General features: G+C 41.6%; 1 non-coding gene across 6 annotated transcripts in view; it reads right to left on the reverse strand.

Moving 5' to 3' along the window:
- LOC101156709 overlaps positions 1–24,877 on the reverse strand; it is a 92,130-nt gene that overhangs the window by 37,320 nt on the left and 29,933 nt on the right. Inside the window, exon 4 of one of the 6 annotated variants that reach the window (XR_002873248.1) lies at positions 12,832–13,090. The exons of the other annotated variants lie outside the window; for them this stretch is intronic. This is a non-coding gene — a transcript (uncharacterized LOC101156709). Of the gene's footprint in view, positions 1–12,831; positions 13,091–24,877 lie in introns of those variants that run through there. 6 annotated transcript variants of the gene reach the window in all.

The raw sequence follows: 24,877 nt of genomic DNA on the forward strand, positions 1-24,877 counted from the left end.
TTTTGAGCCAAACTGGAAAAATCTGACCAGCCATCAACAAAAAGTATGTAGTATTTTCAACACTAAAACCTCTAAAGCTGAGCCTTTAAAAAGAAGGTCTGTTGAAATTTAAAAAAACAACATATGGACACTTTAGCTTAAAATAGAAATTTCTGGCTGGAAAAAAGCAAAAGGTACCTTGTGTTTGAGGACAGAAAGAAAACGGCGCCAACTTTTAAATCAGAGCTGGATCCATCACGGTTTATGCTTGTGTCGCTCTGGCACGAGGAAGATTTCACAGGGAAAAGGGAAAAATAAATTATATTAAGAAATACCAGGAATTTCTGGAAGCAAGCCCCAATCATTCCATCTGGGAGGAAAAAAAGACTCGATGAAACACTTTTGATCCAAAAGCCTTTGATTTACGAAAAGCCTGGCCTCAAACGCCAAATGCAGGAGCGCACAAACATAGTGACAATAACTTAAAAAAGGAGATCTGGACGTTTTTGAAACACCTGCAGAACCTTTAGGAACTCATAGAAACTGCAGGACACATTTAGTAATAAAAAAAAAAGGTCTGGTTGTGGATCGTGGTTCAGAACCTGGTGATGGATAGAAAGCCAGAACCCTAAACTTTGAGGGGTCAGAGAAAATCACTCAAGTTAAAACCACTAAGATTTGAGTAAACCAAAGACAAACCTTAAAATCTTAGAGTCGTGGCTTAAAAAATCTGTTATAGGGCCTATGTGTAGCAAAATCCATTTTTTGAGCTTGCAAGTGTCTCATAACGTTCATTCCTCTCAGAAGAATCCCCAAAGCGGTATTTGGATCTGTTACTTGATGGTAAAAGACAAAGTACAACTCAGTCTTCAATGCTTAATTCTTTCTTTCTTTTTCGGCTTTTCCCATCAGGGGTCGCCACAGCGAATCATCCTTTTCCACCTCACTCTATCATGAACATCTTCTACCCTAACGTTAGCCAACTTCATGTCCTCTGTTAAGACATCCATATATCTCCTCTTTGGCCGTCCTCTTGCCCTCCGGCCAGGCAGCTCCATCTCCAACATCCTTCTACCAATATATCCACTATCCCTCCTCTGAACATGTCCAAACCATCTCAGTCTGGCTTCTCTGACTTTGTCGCTAACACAGGCAACATGAGCCGTCCCTCTGATGTACTCGTTCCTTATCCTGTCTAACCTGGTCACTCCTAAGGAGAACCTCAACATCTTCATCTCTGCTACCTCCATCTCAGCCTCTTGTCTGTGTCTCACTGCTACCGCCTCTAACCCATAGAGCAGAGCTGGTCTCACCACTGTCTTGTACACCTTTCCTTTGAGTCTTGCTGACACTCTTCTGTCACACAACACTCCTGACACTTTCCTCCACCCGCTCCAACCTGCCTGCACTCGCCTCTTCACCTCTTTTCCACACTCCCCATCACACTGAACTGTTGACCCCAAGTACTTAAACTCCTGCACCTTCTTCACCTCAGCCCCCTGTAACCTAACGCTTCTACCTTGATCCCTCTCGTTCAGACACATGTATTCTGTCTTACTACGACTGACCTTCATGCCTCTTCTTTCCAGAGCAAACCTCCACCTCTCCAGCTGTTCCTCCACCTGCTCTCTACTCTCACTGCAAATTACAATGTCATCCGCAAACATCATTGTCCAGGGAGATTCCTGTCTTACCTCGTCTGTCAGCCTGTCCATCAGCATAGCAAACAAAAAAGGACTCAAAGCTGATCCTTGGTGTAGTCCCACCTCCACCTTGAACTCCTCTGTCTGACCTACAGCACATCTCACCACCGTCATACTTCTCTCATACATGTCCTGAACTACTCTGACATACTTCTCTGCCACTCCAGACGACCTCATACAGTACCACAGCTCCTCCCTCGGCACCCTGTCATACGCCTTCTCTAAATCTACGAACACACAATGCAGCTCCTTCTGACCATCTCTGTACTTTTCCATCAACATTCTCAAAGCAAAAATGGCATCAGTGGTGCTCTTACGGGGCATGAAACCATACTGCTGCTCACAGATCTCCACCTTCTTCCTAAGCCTGGCTTCCACTACTCTTTCCCACAGCTTCATTGTGTGGCTCATCAACTTTATTCCTCTATAGTTGCTGCAGTTCTGCGTGTCACCCTTGTTCTTAAAGATCGGAACCAGAACGCTTCTCCTCCATTCCTCAGGCATCTTCTCACTCTCTAGAATCCTATTGAACAACTTCGTTAGAAATTCCACTGCTGTCTCTCCTAAGCACTTCCATACCTCCACAGGTACGTCATCAGGACCAACGGCCTTTCCGCTCTTCATCCTTTTCAGAGCCTTCCTAACCTCATCCTTTCCAATCTCTGCTACTTCCTGCTCCACAACAACCACATCTTCCTCCCTTCTTTCCCTGTCATTTTCCACGTTCATCAGCTCCTCAAAATACTCCTTCCATCTTTTCTGTACACTCTCCTGGGTTGTTAGCACCTTTCCATCTCTGTCCTTAATCACCCTTATCTGTTGCACGTCCTTCCCATCTCTGTCTCTCTGTCTGGCTAGCCTGTACAAGTCCTTTTCTCCTTCCTTTGTGTCTAACCTGTCATATAGCTCATCGTAAGCTTTCTGTTTGGCCTTTGCCACCTCTCTCTTCACTCTACGCTGCGCTTCCTTGTACTCCTGTCTACCTTCCTCAGTCCTTTCTACATCCCACTTCCTTTTAGCCAACCTCTTCCTCTGGACGCATTCCTGTATTTCCTCATTCCACCACCAAGTGTCTTTACTGTCTTTCCTCTTTCCAGATGACACACCTAGCACCTTCCTACCTGTTTCCCTGATAATCTCTGCTGTAGTTTCCCAGTCATCTGGAAGCTCATCCTGACCACCCAGGACCTGTCTCAACTTCTGCCTAAATTCCTCACAAGTTTCTTCATTCTGTAGCTTCCACCACTTGGTCTTCTTTTCTGTTTTCCCTCTCTTCTTCTTCCTGACCTCCAGAGTCATCTTACACACCACCATGCGGTGCTGTCTGGCTACACTCTCTCCTACCACCACTTTGCAGTCATTAACCTCTCTCAAATAACCTCGTCTACATAGGATGTAGTCCACCTGAGTACTCCTACCTCCACTTCTGTATGTCACTCTATGTTCCTCTCTCTTCTGGAAGTAAGTGTTGACTACAGCCATTTCCATCCTCTTCGCAAAGTCCACCACCATCTGTCCCTCCAGATTCCTTTCCTTCACACCAAACCTGCCCATCACCTCCTCATCACCTCTATTGCCCTCACCAACATGGCCATTAAAGTCTGCTCCAATAACAACTCTCTCTCCTCTGGGGATACTCTCTATGACCTCATCCAACTCATTCCAGAATCTCTCCTTCACTTCTAACTCACAGCCAACCTGTGGCGCATACCCACTGACTACATTCACCATCACCCCTTCGATTTCTAACTTTAGGCTCATCATCCTGTCTGAGACTCTTTTCACCTCTAGAACACTGTTTACAAACTCCCCCTTCAGAATCACTCCTACCCCGTTTCTCTTCCTATCAACACCATGATAGAACAGTTTGTATCCTCCTCCAATACTACGTGCCTTGCTGCCCTTCCACCTTGTCTCCTGCACACACAGTACATCTACCTTCCTTCTCTCCATCATGTCTGCCAGTTCTCTGCCTTTCCCTGTCATTGTGCCAACGTTAAGAGTCCCTATTCTCAAACCTATGTTCCTGCCTTTTCCCTTCTCTCTCTGGCCACGGACCCTTCTGCCTCCCCTCTTTCTTCGACCAACAGTAGTCAAATTTCCACCGACACCCTGTAGGTTAACAGCATCGGTGGCGGTCGTTGTTAACCCGGGCCTCGACCGATCCGGTATGTCTAAAGTGTTGTGGATAGTCTTCAATGCTTAATGCACAATGTCATTTTTAAAAAATGTCCACAATATTTGGTAAACAAAGTTTTATACAGTGGGTATTGTCACCAATATCAAACTCGTCAGGTCAGCTCTGGTGATTTGATTGTTCCTTTTTCAAGATCTAACTATATGAGAAGAACAGTGCTGTTTAGATCTTCTGTTGCATGGAATCAAGTGTCTGTAAGGACAAGGCTTATTAGTAACAAATATCATTTCAAAAAGATTTTAAAACTAAGATACATGGACCACTTACAATAACTAACAATTTGAATGATATGCCATGTATTATTGTTGAGGTTATGTGCTATGTGTTTTGATATGCTGGTATAAAAATGAAATTGTTTTAACTTATTTTAACATGTGAAGCTTTTAAGGTAAACATGATGAATTAGTCACTGTATTTTCTGAAATCAGTTTTGGTTTTTGTGAAATTGGTAAAATGTATGTATTTTTTGTGTATGGACCCCAGGAAGACTAGCGACCACTTTGTGGAAGCTAATGGGGCTCCAAATAAATAAACAAATAAACAAATAAACAAATACTGCATTTCTGAGTATTCCTGCGCTCCCGACCCCTGAAAACGAGCGGGTTCTCATGAGCTGACGTAGACACATGAGAACAACCCCTTCCAGGAACAGTCTGTGCTAAAGGCTCCGCCCCCAGGATAAAACACACACCCTTTCCCCACAAAGCTAGCGGTGTTTGGCACGAAGCTTCATTTTATTTGGACAATATGCACATCCATCTTTGCAAAAGTTTGGATGTTGATTGTTTTCGTGGGCGAGACGCAGACACTCTGCCGAGGCCAGTTGGTTATAGGTTGAAATGAGGAAATCAGCGACACCCACAAAGAGCAAAAGGCGAAGCCTCAAAGATGGAGTCGTCTTACTACCTGGTTGGAAAACCTTTACGGCTGGATAGCTCAGAAATGTCTCGACGTTTTGGTTGCACCGGTAAGGTCAGGTTAGAGGGCTCTAAGCTAGCAGGGGAGCACGTAAACAGAGAGCTCTCAGCAATGGGGGGGCAATGGGGGGGCTTAAAATTCAACATCATTCAACACCAATTGCTCCTAGAAAATTAGACCAAAAATTTCTTTGACTGAAAATGACATAATCCCAATTAAAAGACCCCTGGGAACAATTATTGAAAGATCAAATGACAATCGGAGAGGGACTTTTTTAGAACATTGTTTGTTAATATTTCATTTACTCTAAAAACATTAGTTATCTAAGTTATTATTTTTAGGTTATAAGTTATCCATTAAATATTAGTTATCTACCTTTTTAAGCATTCTTAACAAGTAATCATACAGAGTCTTCTTTTTGCAAGCCTAAATAAAAATGTTAAACTTTAATAGGAAAAGTCATGTTGGCGTTGACATTCTGCTCGAATAGAGAGGAAATGTTTCCGTTGCTCGGCAGTAGGAAGCAGACAGAAGAGCTGATCCTCTGTCAGATTCTCCCCGATTTCTTCTGCCAATTACAGCATGGATGTCCCGCTGAAATATGGACCGAGCCACAGGAGCTCTGCAGAAAACCCATCCTGCCTGTAAGCACACAAAGAGGCTCGAAGACTCATCACACTCTCCTTTAAAGGGATTTGGAAGATCCCATTTACTTTTCCTCTATGCTGAACCTCTGCATGACCTTAACACAGACAAACCTTTTTAAGGTCAACCTGTCCTTATGTGGTATTTTCTTTATTTCTTTTTCCAGCTGGGCAAACACATTTAGAGATACGATGAAAGTAAAGGCTAACGCTGACCTCCAGAAAGAGAAAGTTCAGGAAAAGGTAGATAAATGAGCTATAATGTAAAGGACACACTCAGACATGGTTTAATTCAGGAATGTGAGGAGAATCCTGCTCAGCTTCTGTTTATATCTAAATGAAAAGAAATGAAAGAAATCTGGAAGATGAACATTTATTTCATTATTAGCAAAAAAAAAAAAAAAGAAAAACTCCAAAAAAGCTCAGCTAGTCTGACCAGACAGATTTTCCAAATCTATACTCAGATGGTGCATCTCTTTTTTTCCAAAACTGTATGAGCTCAGAAACACTGAGTGTTTGCGTCTTTTTGGTTAATGATCACGGCATCTTCAGCACACAGAAGTCTGGACTCCAAAAGCCTATTTTTGTGATCGACCCTTTGGTTGTGGAGCGGTCTAACTCATGGCTGAATGTTCTTCTCAAGCAGAACTTCAGGAATTTTAAAGTAAAGAGCAGAGGTTATGCTTCTATCAGAAATCCATCAATTTTCCAAACCTTCTAAATCCTTTTTTTTGGGGGGGGTGGGGAGTTGGGTGGGTCATGGGGTAGTAGGGTGACAGGTCCCCAGTCTGTCGCAGGGCCACACAACTACACACAGTCTCACATGCATGATTAGGGACAATTAATGTTCATCAATACACTATATAGCATGTTTTTGTATTGTAGGGGAAAGGGAAACCCCACACATCCACAAGGAGAACATGGAATCTCCACTTAGAAAGAACCCAGATGGGATTTGAACCAAGGCCTTCTTGTTGTGAGGTGGAAATGCTAACCACTACACCATGGTGCAACCCAATAGTACCATGAAACTTGTGTTTTTAACATGTTCTTGAGGCATATTTCTGGACACTCATCATAGGGTTAAAAAGTTTTTAGTCAGCCACTAATTGTGCAAGTTCTCCCACTTAAAAGGGTGAGAGAGGCCTTCAATTTTCATCATAGGTATACCTCAACTATGAGAGACAAAATGTTTTGTTTGTAGAGCCAGAAATGGTCTTAGAAATGTGCATAGATATGTGTGAATGTGAGAGTTTTAAACCCGGAAGCCCAAAACGCGGAACATAGACTAACATAGACTTTTTATAGACCTTTTTATGGAAAAGTGGTCTCTTTAACCATGTGTTGCCGAGGGCGGAGCCTCAGATGTAAGAGCAAATATTTGTTCTTCTTGGTCAGCAGCAGATTTCATTTGGAAACTTTTCCATTGGTCCTTTTCTGCTTGTAAATGACTTATTTTCTGAAGCTTTGCTCAAAGTCCATGTGTTACACCATCATCAGTTTTTTTTCTTTGTCAGAAAAAAACCCCCATCCATCTGATTATTGATTCAACAAGTGCGGCAATAATAAAGCCTGCAGGTGGCAAACAACATTAAACTCCGGTTTTTAAATAATTAATTTTATCCCAGTTTGTTCAGGATTTAGCAAGGAGGGAGGATGTTGGAGGTGAGGTATCAGTGTGGTTTTTTTTTTAGCCTGAAACAACGCTGGTTGCATAAAGATCTGCAGCTCTGCAGATGTCAAGGAGAGCAGCACCGAGGGACGGGCAGAGGGAGGACAGGATCGGACACATGCAGATGAAGCTTCATCAGCATTGCTGTAAGGAAATCCGTGTACACACCTGAGGGTCTTGAGTCTGTGGAACACAACGTCCCTGATGCATCACAGAGCGTTACCTTCATGGAAGCACAGGAAGCAGGAGGTGTGGTCTCTCTACTCATCAACTGTCTTGGCGCCTTTAATCTCCCCGCAGATCAAAACCACCGTGAGGCCTGGGCGCTCTGGAACTGCTCCAGGAGAAAGTTAAGACAGCTAATCTTTGCAGACGTTCTGCGCATGAAGAGCAGGGGACCACATGAAACACAGTTTGATGGTTAAAGTGAGCTGTGCGGAATCGGTGGGATAAACCTCCCAGAATAAAGAAAACCCAAAGCACTTCATCTCTTCGCTCTTTTGCAACTCATGAATCTAAGAGAATCTGATATTGTTTTGTAACGTGGAAAGAGAAAAGCAGAATTCTGTTCTCAGCCTGTGTGGTTCTGTAATATTAAATATCTGAGACAGAGTGTCAGCTTTCATTACATCCGACAAATCATAAATACCCAGTGAGTATTTCATCTGAAAGATATCAAACCAAGAAACAAACAGAAGACACACTCTCTGCAGGAGACACAAAAATACGTCAGTCCTTACTAAAGCCCACTGAAGCGCTTTTTGGAAAGAAAGTCCACACGGTGATTGCACCATCGGCCGCCCTGGAGATGGGTAGGGTTTGACGGGACCGGTTCAGATTAGACACAAGAACTAATGTGCTTGATACAAGGAAATTGAAGCCGTTAACATCAGAGACGTTGCAGTCGACACCTAAATAAAGGCCGTGTCACACAGCCACCATTTTGCACAAATAAAAATTGGTTGTATGTGAATACACCTGAAAAAGTGAGAAAAACTGTGGTCTTAATGTGAAATTTTCACAGAAGTAACCACATTGAAACCACAGAAGAAGTACAAATAAATCAATTGAATTCAGGACTGTGGAAAAACAACTGCCTTATCTTACTCTACAACTACATGCTTGAATAGTGAAACAGGGCTTCCTCCAGATGGAACTGGGGGACGGTTTGGGGCGCGAGACGACGTCCACGGCCAAGAACAGGAGCGCAGGCGAGCCAAGTGGAACCTGGAATCACTCCCGCACACCCGGAAAAATCTCTGTACTGCGAACATTAACTCCAGGAACAGCAGAAAATCCAGGCGCATGAGACAGCAAGGCTGTGGAAGATGTTTTTCTCACAGATCACATCTTTAAAAAGCTGCAGAACTCCTTCATCCCGCTGCAGACACTCATTTATCTCTGGTTGTCATCCAATTGAGAGAAAAAAAGCGAACACTTTAGTTTTGCTCTACAGCATCCTTCACTTCTGTCTTGTTTATGGCCTGTTGTGTGTTTGGGCTACAGTTGTGCACAGACAGTGTTGAGCGTTTCCTTGTTTTTCTCAGGATCTGACTTCAAAAGTGCAACAGATGGTCTTTTTTTCAGCTTCATTTTGACTTCAATGAGCGAATTGCTTCTGTGGTTTCTATTTACCTTTAAAGAAATTCTGAACCACAAAAAACTGAAAGATGCCGGAGCTGAACGTTTGAGTCGATCAGCCACAGAAGTCAATAAAAATGTCTTTTTTGGAACAAATGTAGGCCACAGGGAAGGAATGACAGCAAAGCTAAAGAAATCGTTGAAGATCTTCGGTGGAGAACAGAGCCCCCCCTTTTATTTAGCAAGAATGAGTAAGAAAATGAAGACAGAAAAGGTGCATAGAGAGAGAGCTGGTTTGATCTGTCAGAGGACAGCAGGATGGCCGCCCTCCGTCAGAGCCCTCAGGCTCCTAATCATGAGAAAGAAACGAAATCCACTCCAGTTTCAAGAGCCCGGAGCCTCTGAATCTCAGAATGACTTGCAGAGAGGATGGAGAGAAGATGGAGCAATTGCATATGGGAAATCTGAAAAACAAACAGAGCTGCAGAAGAGCAAGAATCTGTCAGTTTTCCTCCCCCAATGTCAGCCCTTCACAGACCAGTGAGGCTGAACGGAGGCAAAGACCGAACGAAGGGTCAGAGAGGAGAGCCGAACATCACTGTTTTCAATCAGGCAGCAAAAACTGAATTTCATTCTAACCTTTTCATGACTCGTGAAGAACACTAAAAAACAAAAGAAGGTTTATAAGGGTCCAGCTGGGAGGTGGAAGTAAAATGTATCCTGGATCATGGGTATTAGTTTGGGGAAATACATTTAAAAGAAAAGCTTGACAGTATAAATATGAACCCAAAGACCGTCCATCCCTGCAGTTTGCTGCATCTTTAGCTTAAACTCCGTCCGCACAGGAGCAGTGTTTCCGAGGCAGACAGCACCATCTATTCATAACTAAAGAGCTCAAAAAGACCATGTCACACAGCCACTACAAACATAATGCACATTTTACATGTATTCAATTTAAGGCTTTCGTGATACATGCATGATATTTATAAGTGTTTCTTGCGTTCGTCATTCCCAGATGTACACAGATTTCCACCAAGGACTTCCCCCACAGGTCTTTGCGTGAATTCGGTTTGGAGCTGTTGAGAATTTTGGGTTGGTTGAGTTGTAGTGTATTTTACAATACAAAGCAATTGTGGGTGATTTTTTGCAAGATGCATACACAAATGTGTGGGGTTCCAAATATGTCTAACGGACTTCTCACGCATGTACCACCGACTTATGACTTCTATATCGCGTACACGATGCACACATATCATGTTAAAATGATGTAACTGACGAACAAATCACTAATGAATTATATTATATTCATGTATAAACAGCACAATAATCATGCACGGTTTATGTTCTACATTAGACGGCAGTAGCTGAGGCAGTTGAGCAGGTCGGCCAATGATTGAAGGATCGGTGGTTCGGTACCCAGTCAACTGTTGTTGTGTCCTTGGGCAAGACACTTGACCTTCCCTGCCCGCAGCGTGGTGTGTGAATGCATGTGAATGCCCCAGTGACGGTCAGATGGTCAGGGGGGCCGTAGGCGCCTACTGGCAGCTACAATGCCCCAGGGCAGCTGTGACTACATCAGTGGTTACCATCACCAAGCATGAATGAGGAGTGAATGAATAATGGACACACTGTAAGAACTTTGAGTGTCTGGAAAAGTGCAGAAAAATCAAATCCATTCTTATTATTATTGATTTACGTGATCTTTGTGTAGTTTATATGTACTTCTTCTGTAGTTTTAACGTGGTTCATTTGTCATACAACATATTCACCTTTGACCAATTTCCATCCGTGCAGCAATTGCAAAATGTACATATAGTGGGTGTGTGTGACACGGCCTAAAAGTCTGCATATTTGACCAGAAAATTTGCTATGAATTGCGTTTTAGTTTCCAAACTGAACATCTTCCGGTCTGTGGATCTATGTCCTGCCTTAAGTTGGAGTTCACTTGAGGTATCTAATTTAGAAGCAACAACATTTCTGAGCTGCTTCAATGCCGATTTCTTGCCAGACAGTTTTTCTTTGAGCAGATGGTTGCAGGTAAATAGTGACCAAACATGAGTTTGGAGTCATGGCTCCTCTTTGAAGTTTATTTTCATAAAAGCAACAGGTCACAACTAAGTGAAGTTACAAGAAAACATCTTTTAGAGGCTACGTTTTAAAACTCTTTCAGAAGTGCTTTGCACAAACTACTGCAATTTAGTCCAGACAAGGTTGGCAGGGGTCTGCCTTATTTTTTTTAAAGCTGTGAGATTTTTGTACTCATAATTTGAATTTTACTGTAAAGGAGGAGCGTCTTAGTATCTATCTAAGTATTCTTGTCATGTAGTACTTTAGGATTCTGAAGTTAAATATGCTTTGGTTCACAGAAACTTAAAGATCCACTCTAATCGTATTTTGATGTTTCTTTTTAAATATTCTCAGTGGACTTTTAGGGGATTATCAGAAAACCTGTGTTGTTTTCTAGAAAATAGTTTCTTCAGAGCGGCAGGAATTCATGACAAATTTACCTCTGAGTTGTGGGCCGTTGGCTTAGAGCAACCCCGCCCCCTTTCCCCTCCCTGTTGCTGAGAGCTCGCAGCAGGGAGCTTGTGGCCCGCTCAGGGTGTTTTCTACATCGCACATAAGCGCCATTTTTTTCGTCTGCTGGTTCACAAAAGTTTGAATAAAGAAATACTCAGAAATGTAATTTTAGCTTATCTTGCTTGATCTATGTCCTCCATCATCAAAAAAATTACATGAAAAAAATGTTAAAAACACTATTTTCATCTGAGTTAATCTTTTACATTTCTTGTAACAGGCGAGAGTTTACTTGAATAATAAAAAAAAAAATTGTTCTTATTTTTAAAATATCCCTGAATGAGGCTATTATTTGGTTGCGTTTTCTTTAAATCAGAATTTTACTATTTTAGTTAAAAGTGGATTCACGGACTTTGTCACTTTTCAAACAGGTTAAACCTTTCTAAAACCTTAAAAAATAAGTACTCAAAATATTAATTCGTTTTTGTACAAGCACCCAGAATGAGCTTCCTCTGTAGGGTGGCTGGGCACTCTTTTAAAGATTGGGTGAGAATCCATGGGGGAAGAGCCGCTGCTGCTCCACATCGAGAGGAACCAGGTGAGGTAGCTCGGGGGCATCTAGCCCTAATGCCTCCTGGACGCCTCCCTGAGGAGGTGTTTCGGGCATGGCCCACTGGGTAGAGGCCCTGGGGAGGGCCCAGGACAAGCTGGAGAGACTTCGTATCTCGGTTTGCCTGGGAACGTCTCGGAGTCCCCCCCAGAATAGAGCTGGGTGGGGCGATGGAAGTCTGGACATCTTCGATTAGACTGCTGCCCCTGAACCCGGTCCCAGATGAGCGAAATTTGACGGATGGACAATTTTTAATTTTAGGTGGTAAAAATAGAAAAAATTGCTGATTGCACTTAGAGGATAAATCAAATCAAACTTGGGGCTTTATTTCCCAGAATGTAGCACTTCTAATATTTCAACTCTGAATCACTTCATCCCTTCATGAATTCTAATTTTTCAAAACTTGACACCCCCCCACCCCTCAGTGTGAAACTACTATTATTTTGTGGGAAATGGTTTTTAAGGTACTTTAGAATAAAATAGAATAAAATAGAATAGAATAGAACATTATTGATCCCTGAAATGGGAGAAATACCTTGTTACCGTAGCTCTATTGAAAACAGCAGACAGAAAAGTACTAAAAAATTCACTTAAAGCATGAATTATAATGAGTTGTCCAGACTCACAGGCCTGTTTCAGGAGGGAAGCAGAAACCTTTCCTCTGTTCTGTAGGGACCGCGGTCCGGTCCGTCTCCTCATCATCTTCAGCATCGTCACAGCACCTGGCCTTCGTCGACAGCTCATCATCTGACCCTTCCTGCTGATCAATACCCCCCCCCATGTATTTCTATTTCTGGCCACCATCCCCACAGCGTCAGATCCCCCACACACACTTTTTTCCGTTTGCCTCAGTGGGAACATTCTGGCTTGGGGCCCAGCCTGACTCATTTAAAGAGACATTCGGTGTCAGAGCATCACCATTATTGTCTGCGCAGATAGCGGGCGTTCCCACACGGACCTCTTGGTCTTCAGCAAAACAGTACTTTTCATTTATAACAAATGACCCTCGCTGTGTGGCAGAACAGGGCCGTTTCTGATTTATTCCTAGAATCCCAAATGTAAAAAAAGCAGAGTGACCCACAAATATAACGAGAGCGTTTTATAAAAAGATCCGCTCTGACCCATATCCTTTTAAATATGGGGCGTATGCATTAAAAACGTACAGTTTATTCAGACCAGAAAGGATGTGCTTAAAAAAAAGACAATTTTTGTTGAAATCCTCTCAACCCGCTGCTTTTTGTTTTTATCCGCTGCGCCGTCATCGGCAGCCTGTCGTGACAGAGAGAAAACACAGGAGGCAAAATATTTAGAGTCAAAACATTTCAGGTCTTAAATGATTCTAATGAGTCGACATTATTTAAGAGACATGAAGAGTCAATCTGTCAATCTTGAAGGCTTTCACGGCTGCATAAGTGACAGGTCTCCATTCAGCATTGAGAGGATGCGCTCTGCCCCCAGTGATAAAAACACCGCAGATATGCAAAGTTCTGCCAGAGCTTTGTCACACACCTCGGAAATCCTCCTGAGAAGTGAGCTGAATGGGGCTGAAAACAGAAGGAGGACTTTACATCCTAAACTTCCTTTTAGCCAAAGGATAGATTTTACCCACTTAAGGTGTGAAATGCACATTTTTATGAGCCTCAAACAGTTTGGGTTTTGCATATGAGACGCCTTGCCATGTTTTGTGACTGGATCCTTTAAGTTCCAGAGCAGATATGGACTTATAAAACCACTCTGATGTACTCAGTGGTCTTTAGATTATATATTTAATTATATCCTATATCAAAGTTTTTATAAAAAAAATTGAAATAATGTACTTCTCTTTGTTTTATTGTTTTTATTAGGTATGTTTATATAAAGACTTTGTGATATTTTGTCATTTTCATGAGTGAATTAAATAAGATAATGCCGTTTTTGTTGTTTTCTAGGACATAGTTTCTGCAAAGCGGCAGTAGTTCAGTAGAAATTCATGTTAGAGTTATGAGCAAGGCATACACCCCCCCCCCCCCCACTTCCCATCATCTCTCTGTTTACACACTCTCCTGCCACCGCACAGCCCCTCCTTACCCTAAAATGACATTACAGGTGCAACAAAAATGGTGTGCAATATCAGAGCTGTCCAGCCGTACAGTTTGGATCCAGATTCCAGCTCAAACTAGGAAAACAAAGACGTTCATGGATGTGTTTGTCTGCAAGTGGATGCATCAGGATGGAGCAGAGCAGCAGACCTTGTGGCCCGTCAACACGGTTTTCTATGTCCTAAATATGAATTTTCTCAAACTGGAGTTTTGCATCTGTTCCTGATTCACAATGATTTGTATAAAAAAATAACATGTGTTGCGGCTGCATGACTTGCAGCCCAACAGCAGGAGCCATTAGCAGCCGGAACCATTATCACTTTTAACTGCGGAGGCCTCGGCCTGTCTCCACACTTATTTTGGACCCTGTAGCAACACAATGCAAAGCAATTTGCTGTGAATAATCTCCCAGGATGCTTTTCAGTACATCATGGGGCAACTGGATGAAAGCAGCACAGTGCAGCAGAGCAACAGAGAGGAAATAGAATCGGTGACTTCCACCGACAGACAGACGAAGAAACAGGAGGAAGATGGAGCTGTTATCATGTTACAGGCTACTACAGCGCTGGTCAAGACGCTGAATGGGCAATAAAAGAGCGGCAAGACGGAGTTGTAATGGCAACATAGAGGACATAAAAAGGAGCTGACCCAGGGTCTGCATTAGAAGAATGAATAAGAAACCCGTGGAGTGTTTACAGCAGACAGAGCTTTACCGGGTCTGTCAGGGACCACATTTATTTCGGAACAAATTTACCTTCTAAAGCTTGCAGTGGTCAGTGCTGTCATTCCAGGTTTTATTGTGAAAAGCATTTAATGTAGGATGCCGGCTAAACTCTGCTTCCATAATTTTGTGTTTAGTTATAACAGACAAGTGTGATCAGAACTGAGAGTCTGAAAGACCAAGAAAAGTCAAAATCACAAAAGCCTGTGTCAGTTTCTAGGACATAGTTTCTGCAGAGCAGCAGAAGGTCATCAGAAATTCGCCTCTACGTTGTGGGTGTGGGTTGGCGCAGAGTAATCCTTCCTTAATTTCCCGTCCTGCCTTTGTTTACACTCTTTCCTGCTAGCTTACAGCCCCTCAAAACCCCCAACCTAAAATTCTTGGTGCAAGAAAAATGGTAAGCAATACTGGAACTATCCAGCCGTTTTTCAAACGGCCCTTTTAGGTCTGCACCAGATTCACAGCAACGCGAATACAGAAATACTCAGAAATGCAATTTCAATCTTAAGTTTCTTTATACATGACCGTCATCATCAGAAAAATGCTAAATAACATGCTACGAACACATGGGGAGGGAGAGAGAGGGTTTTAAAGCCTTAATCACAACTGCGGAGGAAAATTGTTGAGGAAATTTAGCTATCAAGACACTTTTTTGATAGAAAAAACCCCACAAAAGTTTATTTAGGATGGACGCAGCAAGAGAGTCACACAGTCCATCAAAGTGGGTTGGATGAGTCTGAATCTCTTCTCCAAGTTCATGATACTTTTGAAGGCCCCCCATCTGCTTTGAAGCTTGACTGCACAGAAAATGCTAAACCAATACATCCCATTAATACGCTGCACAAACTGAGACAAGTATTTCATTAAGACGTTAAAAACAGAAGAGTGCCAGTACTGAACTTAGAATGACCTCGTATCAGAATATAACGGAAACTGGTCGAAGTTAAAAGTTGACATTTTTCCCCTACGGGGTGGATACGGGCAAACCTGTACTGGGCGCGCAGGTGGTCCTCAGTGAGCCCATAGAGCGAAAATGATCATGCAGATTTTCTCTGGACTTTCTGTGGGCGACAGGTTGTGGAAAACACTTAAACAACACGTAAGGGTAACAAAGAGGGAAGTAGGTGAGACGCTGGTGTGACGTAAGGATTTTCTAACCCCTCCGAACCCTGCACAAGGGGCCCGGTAGTGCTGTACAAGTGATAAGTGGGCGCTCCTAACTGTACTCGCCCCTTGCTAGTGATTAGTGTGTAAGGGCACCGTATAACAGCATCACACTTAAGTCATAAGTGTGTGGAACTTACAAAACGTATTATTTGCACGACCATTTTCATGTTTATCCTTAAGGTGGCCGTACACGCCTCAAGGGAAACTTCAAGGGAAATCCTCTCCCCTCTGTGACCCTCCATGGGCCAGACAACCCAAAACCCAGCAGCACCTGTACAGGTGTGTGCGACTAAGGCATAAGGCTTCAACTGGATGCAAAATATTATAAAATAGAGCCAAACTTTTTGGATTTATTAAGATTCTCACATTTCAGTTTTTTTCCCCCCAGTGGATCTTTGTATTAGCAGCAGTTTATTTCCCACAGACAGAAACACGGCTCTTAAAGTCTAGTTTGTTTACGGGGGACTGTGGTGAAAAAAAATATGATTCGTTGCTCTGACGAATGAAATAGGACACAGTTATATTAATTTTCCTGCAGGAGGAGAAGAAATTGTAGAAAATGTAAGACTATTGGATTTAAAAGGCTCCCAATCGCAGTCCTCATCTGCCTTTTATCAACATCTTTTCTCACAGGTATTTTGCTGCGTCACTTTTTGTTTTACCAATTTGTCAGAACCTGAGCAGAAATAAATGATAACTGGGGTTATTGAAGGCAACACCACAGCTTCTCCATTCTCTGGTTTGGAGGTTATTCGCTGAAGGAAAAAAAAGGTCACCAATAAACAGCTGCTATCTAACATTCTGCATTGGGTCAACTTTTCTTTTGTGAACATTCTGGCAGGATCCCCCCACCCATCTGTGTTTCTGTGTTTCTGTGCCAGAAGAAGGAAGGAAATTCTATCTTGATTGTGTCACTAACCAGCGTCACACAAAGGAGCTCATGTTGGAAGGGGGGAATTAGGGAAAAGATCCATTTCCAACACACAAAGGCTTTTTGACCAAAGCAAAAATGTTGCTGGAGGACTGGCGTAAACGGTTCTGTGCTGGGTACTGGCCCCTTACTGACCAAATGCAGCAAGCACAGGGTGTACACATGACATGTAAGTGCCACTCAAACTAAGATCGGATAGTCTCATTTTCTAATTTCTAACAGTCAGGCTGAGAAGTGCACATTTTTCACCTGAACAGCACTAACTTGCGTAGTCTGCAGGATAAAAGGGGGTTGAGAGAATCATCCTCATCATCATTATTTATGAAGCGCTTTAACACAATTTAAAAATCACTGTAGCTGTACATTAAAGCTAAGCAAAATTAAAAAATGTTAAAAACATCATAAAAACTTGAAGGTAAAAACATAAAACACAAGAAAAACATAAAAATGTACGGTAACAGAGCAAAATCTCATGTGTGACCAAATGCTTGGCTATAAAAATAAGCCTTTAGTCGAGTTTAAGAATGGATAGCGAAGAGGTTTGCCTAATATTTAGCGGCAGAACCTTCCAAAGCTTTGGATCACAGATAGAAGAGGCTAGTTCACCCTTACATTTCCTTTTAAACAGTAGCTTTCCACGGGATCCGGTGTCAGACCGTGGAACAAGTGAACAAAACAATGAAGCTCAGAGAAGCGAGTCTGTCTACGTTTTGCGGTCGTTTGCACTACATCACCCATGATGCATTGGGTTAAAGTGACAGCGTCTCAGCTTACAATGAGTCTTCCCTGTTAAACGTCTTGAAACCACAAAAAAACACACATCAAAACGTTTTTTTTAACTAAACTTTTATTACAACTTTCAGAAAAAACAGCTGCAGCTTCGAGCTTTTTCTGCCACATAATCACAAAAATGCATGTGAGATTGTGGAGGGGCTGTAGATCAATACAGACTATGAGTTTCTCCTTTTTCTTTTTTTTTTTTGGATGCCGGTGTGCCGCGGGATTTTTGTCAAGGTTAAAGTGTGCCGTGGTTCAAAAAAGGTTGAAAAACACTGAACTAGATGACCCAACTCCCAATGTTAAAGTGCCTAGGATAGCACAAGGGTTCCTCTGCTGAGTTTATGTACCTTTAAACAGCCAGTCATGGATCTGAAACAAGCAGATGCTCTGAAGCAGCATGAGATCTCTAACTCTTCCTCTAACTAATGACTATTTTTCTCTTCTATGTATGGAACTTTGATTTTGCTAAAGTGTTTTTCCCTCTTTCAATCCTCATTCAATCAATTTCAATATATATATATGTATATATATTTTATCTGTCAAAAAGCAAAACTTAAAAAACACAGAATGTGCTCTCCTCAGCTCACGAAAATGCAAATCTACTTAGCTGCATAGGGCGCTTATTTAACTCCTTTATTAACTCGGGGAGATTGGTGACTTTGGAGCCATTATGTACCTTACAACTCATTAGGAAGAAATGAAGCTGATCTATAATTTACTTGACATGAGAAAATGGAGCTCCCATTTGCAGTGCGTTCCTCTGAGGATAAAATAATATGGATAAAATTCTTTTTTTTAATTCAGGAAGAAGCCGCTAAAAAAAAAAAAAAACAGTTGAAACAGCAGCTGGCTTCTGGATTTATTGATGTGCAAAACATTCATTTACATATGATGATAAGCCCGTGACCCCTCCCACACACACACACAAACACAGCAAATACATGCGGCGGGAAAAATTTGCAAGCAAAATTCCCTGAAGTCAGCACATTTCTTGATGGAAAACGAGCCTGTGAGCTGATTTGTCATGCAGGTCAGGCCTCAGGCATCGCAAGGGCTCATAACATTAACCCACACACGCACGCTCGCTCGCAGGGCTGTAAACATTAGCGGTATCTGCTCATTTCCTCTGCAGGGGCAGGCAGGAAAGCAGTAGATCTGCAGCCTTTCACTGGTAATGATCCCCTTTACACTTCACACTGCCTAAGAGATGAATGTGGCTGGATGGGGTCAGTGTGGGAGAGGAGGAGGCTCTGACGCGCTCTGCCTTTGGTGCTGTGTGTGTTTGTCCATGGCGGGAGTCACAGGCCAAAGGATCTGTGAGTTCAATTAGCTTTATGCGTGGTCATCAGAAACATGATGTCGTGGTTTGAGTTTCTTTGTATTGGTTTTTGCTTTCTTTCTTGTTCTGTCATGTTTGAGTTCTGTTTCCTGTTTTATTTTGAAAGGTCTCCTGTTTTGTAATGCTCTTCAGTTTTACTTCCTTGGTCCCAATCTCTCCTGATCATGTTCTCCTGTGTCTTGTCTGTCCTGTCTGTATTTAAGTCTCTGCCTTCCTCTTGTGCTGGTCCATTAATGTCTCTAACGGCTCTTCCCTGACTCCCTTCCCATGTGTTCATGCTATGCCCACAGTAAGTTTAGTTTTGTGTTCCTGCTCTGCAACGTTTTTTGTTAAATAAACCCCTTGCCCTGGAACCGTGTGCCTCCATCTCTGCATTTTGGGTCCTTTACGCTCACCAGCCCCTCCCAACCTAACACATGGAGACCATAGAATACTGTGCGGCATTGCTTTTTTATATCATTGAGTGTTTAAACACTGCACTGTGAACAAAAGCTCTTGTGTTTTCAGTTGTTGTCTTTTTGGGGGTTTAACATGTTCCTTTAGCATTTTTCTCATAGAAGACATATTTAAAGAAAGTTAACTGTAAAATAGGATTTTTTTAGTATTTTTTCATTCAAATCGTGGTGAATCAGGAGCAGATAAAAAAATGCACCTTGAAAAACGCTTGGAGTTGTTATGGACAAACTAACTAAACTCGGCAGCATGTCTGTGTCTCATCCACGAAATCAAACATCTGAACTTTTGCAAAGATGGGACGAGCATATAAAAGGAAAGCATTTTGCCAAAACTGGGTTGGGGTTCAGCATAGAACAGCGTCATGAAGTATCTCCCCCAGCCCACAGTCATTACATAGAAATGTTCTAAAGGTTTGATCAACAAATAACTCAAAATACAAGCTCTCTGACAAAGTGAAGGATGTGAAAAGGCAATAAAACATCCTGTCATCTTAAAAAATAAGAACAAATCCATCAACTACGATTCATCCCAGAGTTTATGAAAGAACCAGAGGAACATATGAAGGAATGATGGCATCGCTTGACTCCTATATGGTCACATTCAGGATTCAACAAGAAAAAAAAAATGAAAATGGATGAAAATTAAGTCACTGGAGAGTCAACAAGAAAGAGATCAAACACGGTGGTGGCAGTATGGTGGTATGGGCTGTTTTTGACCATACAATTTTCTCTCTAAAATCCTGATCGACAATGTAAGACAATCGGTTTGTAATATGAATTTTAAAAGTATTTAATTTGTCTCACATGAATGTAATCCTGCTGCAGAACTCAAAATGAAAACGATTTACAGTTACAGCATTTCCCAGAGTTCTCTGTAAAGGGTTTACTTCATAAGTTCCATTAAGATTCTACAGAAAATGTTTTTTAATGAACAGTCACACGGGTGAACATGCTCCCTTCATCCTGACCATTATTGACCACAGAAAGTTTAGTTGTAGGACCTGAACACGTTTTATCAGCTTTCAAAAATGCATCAGCTGTAGATTAAAACAAAACAAAATAATCTAAAAACAATGACGCAAAACAGACGTCAGCAGTAATAAAATGGATCGGAGTAAGTGAGACGGCGGGGGTTCAGCTTCTGCACTGCCTGACGTCAGCGGGGACCTGAATGATGAGGACAATGTGACAGAAAACGGGACACCTGCCACTGCGGCTGTCCCCAGGAGACGCCTGGTAGAGCTGCACACCGCTGACCGACTTATAGGGAAAAAGTCAAACATTTATGGCTGACATTCACTGCATGTTGACAGGCAGCAACTTCAATTTAGTGGGAAAGACTTCAGAATTGATGGAAAATGATACCAAGTCCCCATTTTGACATTTTAGTAAAGTACTCATTACGGTCGCTTGGTAGCAGGAGCAGTACAAATGCCACAATTATACATCACAAACTCCAACATAGACATGTTATAGATCCTTTACCTTCATATAATTTCATTCGTCTATAAGTCATTTACCCGTGTGGAAGGAGATAATCCACTGAATCTATTTAACTTTGAATATTATTTGCAACTAGAAACAGAGATGTTGAAAAAACAATGTGTAGAATTACTACATAACAAAGTTCTACTATCCTACTATATGCCTAATGTAAATTTGCCTTGTGCTGGGAAACCTCCACACCTCATTTCCATCCCAGATGGTGGTGTCTCCTGCCCTCCTGTCTCCTCTTCTCCCTTGCAGCTTGCTCCCTCCTTCTCCTTCTACTCCCCAAGTCTACTGGAAACTCTGAAATAAACTGACTCTAATGACCTCCATAAATTCATACCATTTGCAGCATTATTTCAGTGGCCTGCCAAGGAAAATCACCGCAGTGAAAGAGGCGAAGCTGCTTTAGAAACATCTTTCTGCTTAACTCCCCCTTTGCCTCTCCATTTCTGCTGCTTTCACTCTATTCATTTTATAGTGAACTCTGGAGAGCAAATAAATGAATTCACACTGGTAAACAGGATCAACATTGTCGGATTTTAGAACAACGCAATGAAAAAAACGGAATTACCTTTAACCCTGTATAACCAGTCATATAATACTTGTCACAAGCATTTCTCAGACCTCTATTTCATTAGCATACTCCAAACTTTCTTTAAAAAAAAAGTTGTGTAGAACTTGGTCCATGTTTTCTGCCCTGTAGTTCATCACCATTCCACTAGGGGCAGTAGAAGGGCTTCCCCTGCTCATTTTAAAACAACTGCATCTATGACATCTGAAAAACACTTGACGGGAAAATTTTGCTAATTTTAAAACATTTTGTGGTGCAATGAACTCATCTATTGCTATTCTTTTTTTAAATAACTACTTGCTGTATTAAGAGAATCTAAAATTTGTTGATAATTAGTTCTTCCTAATACAGCTATACCATGTGTTAAAAATGTGAATCAAATTTGAGACAGTGGGTAAATACGGTGCTTTTTTTCTGAAGAATCATGCCAATAAATTTTTACATCTTAAAACCACATTGTTGTGAGGAAAACCTTACCAAATCACTGACATATCATAATAAATACTATTTACATCTCATAGAAAAAAATTTCTCATTTATTATCTGGATTAAAGCGTTTAAGATCATCTTAATTCTAAAATAAACGTTTAATTTGCTGTTGATTCCTTGGTGTACTGGGGGGAGATTGTTATGCTACCTTTACACGCCCCTTAGCAGCGCGTGTTCACGTGGATACTTCCAAAAAATGTCTATGTAAATGCGGGTATATGCACGTTTCGGGCTTCTCTGTTCAAAACTCCCACGTTTATGTTGCTGCACATAAACGTGGCCACGTATAGTGCGTTCTTGAACGCGCACCACATGCCCTGTGTGTACATAGCATCAACTGAAACTTTGGGTAAAAATTTAAACGGACAAACGTCTCTATCCAACATATTATTCTTAGTTAATAAAGCAGTTAACTAATTCAATAATTTAACTCACATGTTTGCCTAACATACAAAAAAGTAAAAAAAAAAATGTTTCTAAAAGCATCAAAGTGTGTCAGTTCATTAAATGAGAATCCTTCCTGACCATTTAGAACCAAAATGTCACATTTGGACCCTTTTTCACCAACTCGTTAGTCTTTAAACCCAAACTGGATAAGAGCACAAGAGTCAGAGGAAAATAGAAAAACAATTAAAAAAGGTTGACAACAGACAATGACGGTCATTTTGGTCCACAGCGATCTAAAGTGCTCACATGAATTATGACGATTTAGAGAAACTAGCATCTAGTGGTGAAACAAAACTGATACTGATTTTTCTTTCCAAGTAAATATTCCGTTACTAGCAGCACACAGACACAATGAAGGAATTGTATCCCATAATAGCAAACCTAAAGTGAGCAGCAGAGCCTTCCGACTGTTGCTGGCAGCGTTGAAATGACCAGCTTGTCCGCTGAAGCCCACTGGCTCCTTCCCCAGGAGAAACTACTCGCAAAATATCTTTTTCGCTTTTCAGCAGGAACTGCTACTGTGATGGCTGTCAGACCGTCACACAACGCGCTTTCATGTGGTATTTTAGGAGTAGTCTTGGTGTGTATTGATCTGAATCCAATCACAAAACATCATTCATTTCAGCCCGTTTCAACTGACTGAACTGCCACAGCGAAATGTTCTAAACCTGTCAGGATTTCCACACAGACAGAATAAATGAACAGCTCTGTTCTGGCATCATGCTGTCGCTCACTTCATCTGTCTGTCTGTCTGTCTGTCGGTCTGCCTCCATGGTTTCTGCTCCAAAGCAGCCTCTTAATGCGAGCCGACAACCAATTTGAAGAAATAGTCAACATTTTGATTCCTGATTTGGTTGGTGTCCGAGAAATGGCCACGATGGATGATCAGGGCTGGGAGAAAAGAGGCTGAAGCCCTCCTTACACCAAGTTGGTTTTACACAAGAGGTCACACTTTAACCTCAAGGCTAGTCGTGGTCAAACTTTTAGACAAGGGGCTCTCAAATTTGACAGAGGGGCCAGACCAGGAGCAGATGCAGAAGAGTGTTTTGGTAATCCACCTCATAAAAGAAAGAAATAACATGGAATCTGGACTAAAATATGATTTAATTTTGATTGAAAATTTATATCTAAAATTAGTGGCAATTCCTCCAATTCCTCCAAGGAAAAATGCAAACGTGGAGAAATGCTGCATTCATGTGCTGTTGGATGATCGGAAAAATGCCTTTCCGACTCAGAAAAAAAACATTTTCGAACACTACCGTACATAAATGCAAAATAACTTTCTGTACCTGACCTAAGGTCAATGTATTTGCAATGCGTCGTCTATGAGGGCACACCAGAATTACAGGGAAAAAAACATTTATTAGGATTATCAATAGGATTTATTCCAGTTTGGTGGGCCAGGCTGTAGTGGGCCGAAGTTTGCCAACCCCTGCTCTAGACTAAAGTTCCTTTAAAAGTGGAGACAGTTGGGGCCAAAGGCACCACCCCAGAAACCTTCAGGAGGATTGTCCCGCGAACAAATCCTTTACCACAGGGTTCAATGGTCTAACTTTAATATAGAGTTAAAATATCCAAGACTGGAGACAATTATACAGAGAAGGGAATATTAATGCATTTTATGTTAGACTTCATTATCCCAAAAACCGGAAGCCCTGGTCTAATCTTTACTGAGCTCTGAGGTTTGTCGCGAAGCTGCAGAGGCAGGCAGGGACCGTCAAAAAAGTACACAAAAACGCCCCGGACAAACAATAACAATGTCTCACCATAAATAATCTCAAGAACATCACAAGTGCTCATTACTATCAAAACAAACAACAACAAATAACATTACCCTTTCTCTTAGAGTGAACCAGTATTTTCGAGTCAAGCAAGTTGTAGACGTGTCCTTATCTTCCCTTTTAGGACTACAACTGCTGTAGTTCGAAAAAGAATTATGGCAAAAAACTGAAAAGTTTATGCTGAAAAACGAAAACAAAAAACATTATATAAAAAAAAAACTATTGAAATGAAAATTACTGAAAAACCACAGTTTTTTTTGTAATACACGAAAAAATTAAAGTAAAAATCACTTTTTTTTTCTAATTAAGTGCAATACACTTATAATACACTCACAATACAAGTTCAAGTTTTTGGTTTAAGAAAAAACTTCACGAGGCTGCAAAAAAGGTTTCACTGAATGTTATGGAAGGAAAAAGAATGAAAAGAAGTCCTCCTGCTGCCACACATCCCATCACTGAGGACACACTAAAAGATTTGTTCAGCAAACTGCACCTCACCTACACAACTATGAACATTTACCACCTCCTGTGCTACTCCATTTTCTTTTATGCATCTTTTTTCATTCATAAATTTCAGAATTAAATTGCAGAACAACATAGAGCATGTGTATGTCACATAGAAAAAGACTCATTCAAATGCAAATCTGGTGCAATGGCTGTGATGCAGAAGATTGGTTGCAGTATCTCAGAAAAGATCTTCAGCCCAAATTAAAAAAAAAAAGACTACAACTCATGTTGATCTACTCAATCTGACATTACGTTTTATGAATGGCTGGCTAGGTGAGCCATGAGAGAGAGCCGCAGTG

The sequence above is a fragment of the Oryzias latipes genome, chromosome 1 (genome assembly GCF_002234675.1).
Source record: "Oryzias latipes chromosome 1, ASM223467v1".
Lineage (NCBI taxonomy): Eukaryota > Metazoa > Chordata > Actinopteri > Beloniformes > Adrianichthyidae > Oryzias > Oryzias latipes.